This window comes from Lissotriton vulgaris, chromosome 1_1 (genome assembly GCF_964263255.1).
Source record: "Lissotriton vulgaris chromosome 1_1, aLisVul1.2, whole genome shotgun sequence".
NCBI classification, from domain to species: Eukaryota; Metazoa; Chordata; class Amphibia; order Caudata; family Salamandridae; genus Lissotriton; species Lissotriton vulgaris.
In genome coordinates this window covers 1,242,843,510-1,242,855,926 of record NC_141685.1, presented here as the reverse complement: position 1 = coordinate 1,242,855,926, position 12,417 = coordinate 1,242,843,510, and positions in this window count along the sequence as shown.

Below are 12,417 nucleotides of genomic sequence, written 5' to 3'. Positions count from 1 at the left end.
GTGGACTGCTACCCCCACAAAAAAAGTATGTATGTTTTAATGAACTTTTATTAAAACAAGAAATAACTGGAAATATAACTAAATGATGACAATACAATAAATAACTAGAACCATAATTTTAACAAAACATTCTAACAAACAACATATAATATGGAGTCCAATAGAAGTACTGTAGTTAACCTGCAAAACAAAAAAGAAAATTAGTGTTTAAAATTAGATCGATGTGACTAAATTAGGTCACACATTACAAGTCAAAGTAACACGACAATATTTTCTATTTTTTTTAATGTGTACAGTTTACCGGATAGATTTCACTTATCTTATAGGCTTGCATTCAAACGGTGAAGCGCCTACTGCGTCATATTTATATTACAGATGAACAGGTCTTTAAAATGATTCACAGATGAGACAGAATTAGGTAAGAGATGAAGTCATTATGCAGGACAAAATTTTTTAGCGCTTATTAACAAAACTCTTGTGTCACTTTTGCGTTACTTTTCTCATGTTGAAAGTGACGTAAAAGTGGCGTAAGGGGTTTGTAAATAAGCTTTTTTATTTCTAAAGCATTTAATTGGATGTATTGTAGGTCTAGGCCGCTCTACTTACCTTGTGTAAACACTGTGGCCAACAAAGTTCACAACTTGATTTCCGCTTTGGTTGGTTACTTGCTGGATATGCAAGACTGCTTTCAAGAGGAGACCGCAATAAAGAGAACTGGTGTGGAAGTATGCGAAAGGACTTGCAGACTAAGAATCCGGTCAACTTTGGAAGGGAAGAGTTAAGGATATTGAGAGAAGCTCCTTCTGTTTCATGAGAAGGCCCAAGTACCAGTGGAGCAACACCGCCAACCTCTACTGCACAGCCTAATATTCGTCCCCAATTTGGAACCCTTTAAGCGATAAAGTAAGAAGGTTGGGAACTTTGTATGCCATCCTAATACCTAATCATCCATTAGTTATACAGAGATCCACCTTGTATCAGATTCATCTCATCCGTACAAGTGTGAATTGGACATTATCTGTTACCAAAAACCCCACAAGTACTTATATCTGTTACTTTTTAACTTCGTCAACTACTCATATTGAGAGTATTTACCTTAACGTTATCCGTTAAAAATGTGTGCATCTGTATGGCTTCAGACAACTAGTTCATGCCATATTTGAGACATCGGTGTAATCAGCTGGAACAGGAGGATATACTTTTCTTAAACCTTGGCAATTTCTGCTGATTTATGTAACATTCTGCAGGGGGGCGTGGCTACCGGCCGAGCATGGTGGACGTGGATTGAGATCGCTCCGTCCAACACCCTGCACATAAGCTAATTATCCTGTAATCCCTGATTCTGCCGGACCCCCACCTCCGATGTAATGAACCAGGACGAGTCTGCGAGACGTGTGGCTGAGTTAGGTGGCTGTCGAGGCTCCGGAAGAAAGTTATCGGACGTTGCAGCGGTAAAGCCTTGCTGCAAGAGAGACGGCACGGCCCACAGTAGGAGGAGGAGCCGAACGTGAGCTGCAAAGCAGAGAGGCGCCAGCAGCGGTGCACACCGGAGCTACAGAGCGGACCCCCCTACGCCCCCACACAGATCAGCACGGCCCGGTGAATAAGCAGCGAGGGGACACTTCAGACAAGAAAGTCAGAGCCCCGAATACGTGGGGTGGGCGAGACCCCAGAACGAGGTAGAGGCGAGGCTGGCGCAATTGAGTGAACTGTCCGGGGCGAGAACTGGAACGGACGACGCAACATATCGCGGACCAGAAGCTGTTAGCCACAGGGAGGGTGCCCTGATTGAGCCTTGGACGCCGCAACCTCTGTGAGTACATACGGGTGCCATTTTGTACACTACTGATAGGCGTGGACTGGAGGCATGGGCTCCAAGGGTAAATTGACCTCCTTGACGAGTGCTGCTGGCCTGGGGTGCCACCAGACTGCGCATTGAGGGATACCAGGCATTCACTGGGGAGGAGCCCTTCCCCCACCCGCAAGCTCAGATCTTAATTGCGGTAGCCGGAACGGAGGTCACAAACTGCCGTGGTGGGAGCAGAGGAGCCAAGCACGGCGTCAGGGCGCCGAAAGGAACAACCTAGAGTGACTAGGGGGATACTCACCTGGCACATAACGCGGAAGGGCTCTACATCGAACAGATAAGGGAAACCTAAAACGATACCCACGTACTGAAGTGCGACGATCTATAGTGGAGACACGTTAGTTAGAGGCACCTGGGGATACACACAGGTTCTCCCCCCCTCCTCCTACAGAGAGGCACCTTCAGTCGGTGTGACACACGAGCAGTATCTGGGCACTACTCGTGCGACGAGGAGCGTGCCGAGACATACACGGGGGAGCACTTCAACAAACCACTGGCGGCAGCCGACCGGGGCTCTCGCCTTGGGACAGTGGCATACGCCCTTGGACTCCTGGAGACGGCGGGCGGGGAGCATTGGCGACAATGAGGGCGTAAGTACGCGCCATTGGAGGACGACCGGACCACAAGAACGGGGTTGAGGCATGGGGCGTAGACTCAAACAGCCAGATCCAGTGGTGAATACCACAATGCAATCTACCGGCTCTGAGGACCCTCTGGCTTCCTCAAATAATGAAATGGTACCGCCGAAAGGCATGAACTCTCAGGAGGCCAAGTTGGACTAAATCTTGACAGAAATCAGGGCCTCTAGAGAAGCACTGGAAATGCGTATAGATACAATGTCAACGGGGTTGTCCATTCTGAAGGCCAACCACAACAAGCTGGCAGAAAAAGTCACTGAACACAAGCTTGCACTGGATGACCTGATACCCCAACAGACGGAACACTCCACGTGACTAGAGAGGAACTGGAGCGCCAACTCAGAGGTCTGAGAGATAGAGTGGACGACGCGGAAGGACGCTCGCGTCACAATAATGTCCTCATCCTGGGCGTTCCGGAACGCAGTGAGGGGTCAAACCCCACACAGTTTGTGGAAGATTGGTTAAAGACAGTAGTGGCACCAACGGCACTCACCCCGCTCTATAGTGTGGAACGCGTGCACAGAGTCCCCCTAAGACCACCTAGACCGGGTGTACCTCCACGCCCCCTGATTGCGCGTCTGCTACATTATAAGGACAGAGACTCAATCCTAAAGGCAGCTAGAGAGAACGCTCCTATGAAATATGAAAATAAGATGATATCGATTTATCCGGATTTTACCCCGGCGGTACAGAAAGCCAGATCGACCTTCCTGGGAGTGAAACGAACACTGCAGGAGCGTAACCTGAAATACGCACTCCTTTTCCCGGCACACCTAAAAATAATACACAGCCACAAAACCTATTTTTTCGACACCCCTGAGGAAGCATTGGAATGGATGGAAGTGACACTCACGCCAAACCCCTCACAGGAATCTATGATGGGCTAACTGGGGGAACGCCCCCTCCACCGAACGGAATGGTTGCCGGACCCGAGGGGCCTTGCGGGCTAGATGTCAGGCACGAGCAGGGAGAAGACGCCGACCAAGGCCGGGACGATCACGAAAACAACGCTGTTGACAACAACCGCACTGGCATCCCATGATGCTAGAGACAAGCCAGACACGAACAGCAGATCTGAATCGCACACGGAAGTGTCAGACTCGGACGCTAGCTTGCAATTGTTTCCACGAATTACGGCACAAATGGCGAACACATTTTGACTGCTTATGTTGAAGATGTCGATTGGTAATGTATATGGATGTATGATTTAAATGCGGAGGTGGATACGGGTGAGACAGGGTTCATGTTGCTAACAGGGTGAAATGTACAGACCTTCAGCGAACATATTTTGAGTGTGAGTAATCGGGCTCACCCCCCACCCCCTAGGCGAAGGCACGATTAAGTTTAGTTGTTACCCAAGTTGGGTACTGATGTTTGGTCTTCCACCGTTTTTAGGTGGGGACCTTAAGGTTGGGAAGTTTAGCACAAATGGGGCACTTGAAACATGTATAGAAATTAATAGCATACTGGTTGTACTGGGTTCGCCACACACTACAGTTCCTTATCTCCATGACGACTCCTAACACATACAAGATCTGCACTTGGAATGTGAGGGGTATGGGATCGGTGCATAAGAGGCACTGAATTTTAGCGCAATTGAACAGAAGGCGGGTGACTATAGCATACTTACAGGAGACCCATCTAAATGGGAAAGTGGGCACTAAACAGCTTAGGAAGTGGAAGGGCCAATTGTTCGCCACCACCTACTCGGCATTTTCCCGGGGGGCAGCTATCTGGCTCAAAAATTCTGGGGCATATTATCAAGGACAGGCGATACATTATCGCCGATTTTATCTGCAGGGAACTGCTGATAAAGCGGCAATAATGGCCTTGATAATATGCTCTATGAATTCCAATCGAAGCCCATGTTAAATGTGAACACATCTAACATGGGCTTCGATTGGAATTATCGCCGCTTTATCAGAAGTTTCCTGCCAATAAAAGTCGCGATAATGTATCGCCTGTCCTTGATAATATGCCCCCCTCTCCCCTTCAAAATGATAGAACAACGGATAGATAAAGAGGGGAGATATGTGTTTGTACGAGGAATTTTGGATGGTTCCATTATAGTACTAGGCTGTATATATGCACCTAACACAGAACAGTTGAAGTTCCTTGCTACTCTTAGCGGAGTATTATCAGACTGGTCCGAACACGACTGGATAATAGGAGGGGAATACAACGCAGTACTGGATATCTCTCTTGACAGATCCCATCCTCCCCTGCACGCAACAGATAGCAGAAAACAAGCGGAAGCGCTAGCACACTGGGCGGACAGCTGGGACTTGTCGGATGTTCGGAGAATCAAGCATACACACCACAGAGAATACACGTTTTACTCCCCATCCCACAAATTACACACCAGGATAGATTGCATCTGCTCCAACACTCTGTTGGGGTCAATTGAATCTGCCACTCACATGGGGAAGACGTTATCTGATCATAACCCGGTAGAACTAACAATGCAATGGGGAAGGCGTCTACCACCGGGATTGCTGGAGGATACAGTTTTTAGGTCCACACTGTCAGACGCCATCACAAGGTTTTTTACTGATAACGCGAACACGGCTATCTCCAGGCAGATAGAGTGGGACGCTTTTAAGGTGACCATACGCGGAGTGGCGATGGGTACGAAGGTGGGTATCAAAAAATCAGTGGTGCAAGAGCTTAAGGAAGTAGAGGGTAGACTAGCGATGCTGGAAAGTGAGGCAGCGGGTACGAATGACCATGATAGGTCGGGACCTTTACTGGCACGTTTAGTGCGCAACGCACCTGTGAGCACCCCTATAGTAGAGGTGAATGATCGGCATGGGACGACGGTTTGGACACACCTAGACATAAACGCCACATTCAAAGATTATTACACAGAACTATACGGACCACATACACCGATGTTGGACACAAACTTAGAGTCCTTCATGACTGACCTACCTATCCCACAGCTAACGACAGTGCAACGAGAAGACCTAGTGCGACCCATCACGACCGCTGAAATTAGACAGGCAATTAGAGCACTGCGACGGAACAAAACCCCCGGGACTGACGGCTTACCAGCCGAGTTCTATGTGGCATATATCGATATACTTGCCCCGCAATTACAAGTTCTATAACCAATCAATGGAGTCCAGTACTTTACCACCCACGACACTACAGGCACTGATAGTTTCCCTTTTGAAAGCCGGTAGGGACGGACTACAACTGGCGAATTACAGACCGTTGTCACTGCTGAACACAGACTACAAAATCCTTAGTAAGATATTAGCGACGCGACTGGCCCAATATATACCAACCCTTATACACTTGGACCAATGTGGCTTCGTACCCGGCCGGAGTACGGCGCTGAATCTGAGGAGATTAAGTCATATAATGCTACATGAGGAAGCGAAGAGCAGTGCAGAGGGATGTATATCTCTAGATCTAAAGCAGGCCTTTGACTCACTGCGGTGGGATTATATGTTCGCAGCCTTGAATAAATTTGTAATACCGCCTGAATATATAGCTTGGGTAAACCTACTACATCTACACCCAACGGCACGTGTGCGCACTAACAAATGTGTCTCCGGACAATTTAGGATAGCTAAGGGCACACGCCAAGGCTGTCCACTATCGCCCCTGCTGTTCATATTAGCTTTAGAACCTCTCCTACCTAAGCTCTGGACTCTCGCAGTACTAAGAGGGATACGGAGAAATTCAGTGACGCACATAATGTCGGCCTATGCAGACGACATAATACTATACATAAAGGATATGTTGGGCTGCCTTGACCCTCTGCCGGAGATATTCAACAACTTCAGAGTAATATCGGGCCTCACGATCAATGAAACTAAATCGTACGGCTACTGTTTCAATACCACTTCGAGGGACACTCAACTACAGTTCCCCCCGTATGGGTTCCAGATGTCTCCCATAACATTTAAATATCTAGGGATACAAATTTACTGGGATGCCCAGGACCTCCTGAATGGTAATTTGGGGAAGGCGCTCTCTACCCTTAGGACACAAGTGCAGTTCTGGAATACATTACCACTGTCTGTAGCAGGGAGGGTGGCAATCTCAAAGATAGTGGTACTGCCCCGGATGATATATTACTTTACGAATCTACCACTCCTAGTCCCAATGTGTATTTTCAAATCACTGAACACATTATTGACGGACCTGATATGGGGGTTGGGAAGATGACGTATCAGCCTCGCCAAGTTACAGTTGTCGACTGCCCAGGGCGGTATGTGGGTCCCAGATATGGCTGCGTATGGGTACACTTGCCAACTCCAGTCTCTGGCCTACTGGCTGGCGGGTCGTAACCTCCACGAGCTGGATATGTCCGCAACCGATAGGGATAGCGGTCTTATACACAGACTATTGTTACCAAAGTTTAAGGTGCCCAGCTTGGGGCCACACCTACTTAAACTTGCAAACAGATTCTGGAAGAAAGCTGTCAACTACACGACTGCGGCGACCTCTTATGCGCCGGGTATACCTTTACTGGGGCTCCCACTTGGGACGGGTACGCTATCAGAACGCGAACTCAGAAAATGGCACGACGCAGGCGTTCTGCAAATAGGAGGCTTTTTTGTAGATGGAACCCTCATGACGCATGCGGACTTCGCACGTACACATCAGACCCCCGGAACGTTATTCTTATTACATGCACGAGTCGCACACAATATCACCACGACCTGGGCACCAGCCGGCGCAGAGCGCCCACGAATTCACTGCTTACAATGCAATATTTAATGGGGACAGGCAGTCACTTAACGAAATGGATAACGAGTGGCATTAGAACTGGCAGGGCAATATCACTACAACCCACCCGCGACCGCTGGGAGAGAGACATAGGCCGGGCACTTAGAGACAAGGAATGGGAGAAGGTCCAGAAGTTTCCTAAAAAGGTGTCATAGAATCTCAAATTTAAATGTATCCAATTACTGATTGTACATAGAGCATACTTAACCCCTCACCGGCTACATGCCATGTTCCCCGAAACGGCAAACACATGCCCCTGGTGCAGGGCTGAAGACGCTGGTCTCCTACACATGTTATGGGACTGCCCCAAACTGGGTTATTACTGGGGAACGGTACACAAGATACTGACAACGATCGCACCTACAAGGCCCTACTCCTTTCCGGCATATAGCATATTACGACTGGGCCCCACCGAAAAGAAGAAAAGCGTTGCCACGCCCTTCATAGATATGGCCCTTCTCTTGGCAGAAAGGACCCTTACAATGAGGTGGAAATCAGCTAGGCCACCGGACCCTGAGGAATGGCACAGGGAGGTAATACGATGGGGGAAGGCAGAGGGAACAGAACTGCAGAGGGAGGAGTGCAGGGGTCTCCGCAAAACCCCCAACTCGGTGGAATGGAACGCCATACTCTTAGAATTTGAAACGGGCACTAAAGCTGGATTGGGTTATACGACTACTGGTGAGACTAAGGCCCTAATATATCACCCCTCTCCCCTTTCCTCCCGCCCACTCACCCTGTACCTTCATCCCCCCTTCCCCCTTCCCCCCCTAATGGTTTTCCCTAAAACCAATCCACCCGCACAAATCTATACCGGAGGCACATGGAAGGGTGCAGAAGTCGATACCATAGAGACAGTCAATACTGGGCTAGGAGTAACGTTAGCAAGAGGTATAGCAAATATTACCGAATTGGGTACTGCGAACAATGTACAACGCAACACATACGGACGACCTTAAAAGTGCTAGGGAAGTTGAGGGAGGGGGATCTTGAGTTATAAGGGAATTATGTAAAATAAAAAAGCTGCAATGATACGTATACAGTACAAATATGTATGCGTATGGCCTGTAATGTGATATGGATACTATGTACTAATTATAGTGAATGTTGGTGTAATGTTGCAGCACTAATAAAAATATTTTCCAAAAAAAAATGTAACATTCTGCAACCTGAAAAAAGAGTTAAAAATGCATATGTTGTACATATGTCCAAGATTCATTTAAATGTACATAAAAACATTATTTCTCAATAGGATTGGGGTTGAAAAGCAATCATCAGAGGTTATATTTGGCAAGCTAAATAGGAAATAGCATTGCATTATACAAATGTTAGGCCGAGATTGGTCACTCACTTCATTTACAAACTCCTGGCCTTGATCTCATAGCATATGGAGAGCAGTCAGTGGATCTGGTATGTCGAAGTGGTTGACCACCATCTGGTATATTGCATGGGCAGGAATAATCAGCTTGTGGCGACCAGTATGTTTCATGGTTGAGGTATCTGTATAATGAGATAGAACAGGGGACAAATCAAGTTTAAGGTTATTAAAAAACTGGGGCACGTGACGCACTACTTACACGAGAAAAACTACAAAGCATCAAGTTGAACAGCACGTAGCACACTGCTGCGGGAATGGCCACGTGGCGCTTGGCAAATTAAAGAAATGTGGCAGGATTAAGTGATTTGCACAGAACTAAGGATAGCAAATCAAGTTTAACGTTATTAAAAAACATGAAAAGAGTGCTAAAATTCAACATTGGTCAATTGATTACATGTGCATTGCATGAGGAGGAAGCAGCACGTGGCGCACTACTTACAAAATTAAAGGAGGCAAGATTAAGTGATTTGCCTAGAAACATCACCTACCAAGGTAAGATATTTGAGGTATAAGAGCTGGAAATCGTGCTAAAATTCACTATTGCCGAAAACATTACTTTTGCAATGCATGGGGCACGTAACTCACTACTTACACGAGAAAAACTACATCGCATTAACTTGAACAGTACGTAGCACACTGATGCAGGGAGGGCCACGTGGCGCTTGGCAAATTAAAGAAACGTGGCAGGATTTACTGATTTGCATAGAACAAAGGATAAGAAATCAAGTTTAACGTTATTAAAAAACATGGAGAGCGTGCTAAAATACAACATTGGCCAATCGATTACATGTGCACTGCATGGGGAGGAAGCAGCACGTGGCGCACTACTTACAAAATTGAATGCGGCAGGATTAAGTGATTTCCTCAGAAACAAAAGTTACAAAGTCAACTTTAACGATATGAAAGAGTAGGAAAGCGTGCTTAAAAACAACATTGTGAAATCGAACAAAAATTTGCATTTACGCAGTATTTAAATATCATTCAGATTAATTAATTCAATTATTCTTAAAAAAAAGTGCTCACCTACAAAGAAGTGTATACGAACACTATCAATGGCTGTGACTGCGGAATAGGAAAAGTTCGAGAAGGTTGGCAGGTTGTAATCGCTTTGCAGAAGGATGATTGGTTGAGCATGATGTCACTGGGTGTGAGAGCTGTGATTGGGCATATTGTAATTTAGCATGCACAAATAAAATGAAGTACGTTAGGGGTACATAGCCAGACGGTGGGATGTATTGTGCACATACGTAATATCAACACAGATGCGCTACCACAAACGTGCATGCACAAAGTGAAGACAACTCCTAGGTGGTACATACACAGATGGACTTCGGATGTCAATAGAACACTGGCTCCCGCAGGAGGCGGGGAGCCGGTGGGACAGTTGGGGAATTAAAGACCCTCGCACGGTCCCCAACGGTGACGGCCATAATAAATTTGAAAAAAAAACGCCATCCCCGGGGAATGGGGTCCCCGGGTCCTTGAAGTGGCTTCAGTAGGGGGGCTTTGCAGCCCTCCTCCATAAAATAATAATATATAATTAGCCATGCCTCGGGGGTGGGGAACTCGGTGCCCAGAATTGACAGAGGGAGGGGGGCCATGCGGCCCCCTTCCCATACAAAAATGTAATATGGATACTCCGCTTATTGTCATCGTACCATAAGCTCAGCCTTCTGATCACGAGCTAAATGCTAATTGGCTGTCAAGTGCCTGTCAACATTCGAAACTTGAAACTGTGTGCAGCCATTTTATGCCTCGGTAGAAGGGAGGCTGAAGAAGTGTGTGAAATGTGAGTTTAAAGCGTGAAAAGGGGGAGGGTAGACACACCCTGACCCTCTAGGTCTGCTCAGGTGGTTCAACAAGGAACCCCTTGTCCCCAAATGTATTTTTGTTTTGACAAAATCGTGGGGTGTGCGTATGATCTGCGCATTCTAGAGATATTTTTTTTTTTAAAAAGAGACGTGTGCTTTATTGCGTCTTTGGTAATTTGCATTCTTTTAACTGTTTAGAGATGAGCAACAGTGCTGGATTCCGGATCTACCCCTGAGTAAGAAAAAGAAATAATAACACGTTTTACCTGCTAAGTGAATTTCCTTTCATAGGCTGATATTGACTGGTTTCAGTTGCAAATTCTTCTAAGTGTGCAGTTATTCCGATTTATTAATTTGTTAGCAGGACAGAAACCAGTGCTGCATCTTTTAGCCCAGCACTGACCCTGAAAAGTAGTTCCAAGCATACTTACAAGTAACTTGTATTTCCTTCCATAGGAATCCCATTCCTATAAAAAAAATTAATACATTTAGATTTGCGGGTCAGGCTCTTAGGTCTAAAAATAAATAGGTTAAAAAAAATTGTAAATCAGTATCAAAAAATAAATATACGAATAAATATATTTAAAAATTGTCATTTACCTTTAACATTCACTGAAAAAACATAGGTTTCAGACATGTTATAGTTAGGAATTAGCATTTAAAAAACCTTTGAAATTCACTGAAAAAACCATAGGTTTCAGACATGTTATTGTTAGGAATTAGCATTTAAAAAACCTTAGAAATTCACAGAAAAAAACACAGGTTTCAGGGGTGTTATAGTTAGTTGCATTTTACTCTTACAAAACCATTGCAATTCCCCCATTGTAGTAAGTTGTACTAACTATAACTCACGCGCCCGCAATCCACTGCTGATATTACATCATTCATGACATGGTCATGGTCAGTGACATCACTGATGACATCACTGATGACATCTCAAATGACATCACTGATGACATCACTGATGACATCATCCATGTGACAAACTGATACACCTCATCATACAGTAGTATAACCTTTTAACACTCATTAAAAAATATGAAGTACCATATTTGAACCCATTGACACACCAATACAGTAGAGAGTGAGTAGCAGAGAGAGAGAATAGTAGAGAGTAGTAGAGAGTGAGAAGTAGAGTGAGTAATAGAAAGTGAGTAGTAGATAGTGAGTAGTAGGGAGTGAGTAGTAGAGAGAGAGTAGTAGAGAATGAGTAGTAGAGAGTGAGTATTAGAGAGTAGTGGAGTAGTAGAGAGGGAGTAGTAGAGAGTAGTTGAGAATATTCCAAAGTTTGGCACAGCACCACTTGCACAAGTCCAATTAAATCATATTACTTAGAGTCCTTATTGAAGCGCTGAATCTTGGTGTATATTCAAATGCTTTTATTTTCCTTAAGTTTATGTACCACTGCCAGCCGACGCGTTTCGTTCTGTACAACAGAACTTCTTCAGGGCGTTCTTATTTCCTTCAAGTTATGTCGGTATCCTTTTGTCATATAACTAGATATTTCTTCCAAATGTTAGACGAGTTGTAAGTACATTCTTATTCAAAGTGACTAGGTATCAATTTTACCCACACAATTCGGGCAGACTTGAGTAATTTATAGCATCCTCAAAGTCAGTCTTTCAAAAATTCCAAAGTATAGGACATGATAATCCAAATCCAAATGTTTCTCAAGAAAAGTCATTTTCAATCGTTCGGAATATCGGCGTTTGGGCAGATATGACCAACGGACATGGTTTATGACTTTTCTTGAGAAACATTTGGATTTGGTTTATCATGTCCTATACTTTGGATTTTTTGAAAGAGTGACTTTCAGGATGCTATAAATTACACAAGTCCATGGATGCTGCTGGGAACGCCCCCAGCAACACCAATTGCACGCCCCTTTAATGCAGGACACTGCGTTAAAGGGACTGATATTTATCAGGCAGGATTACGCCACAAAAAGTGGCTTAGTCCTTCCTGATAAACATCACTCAG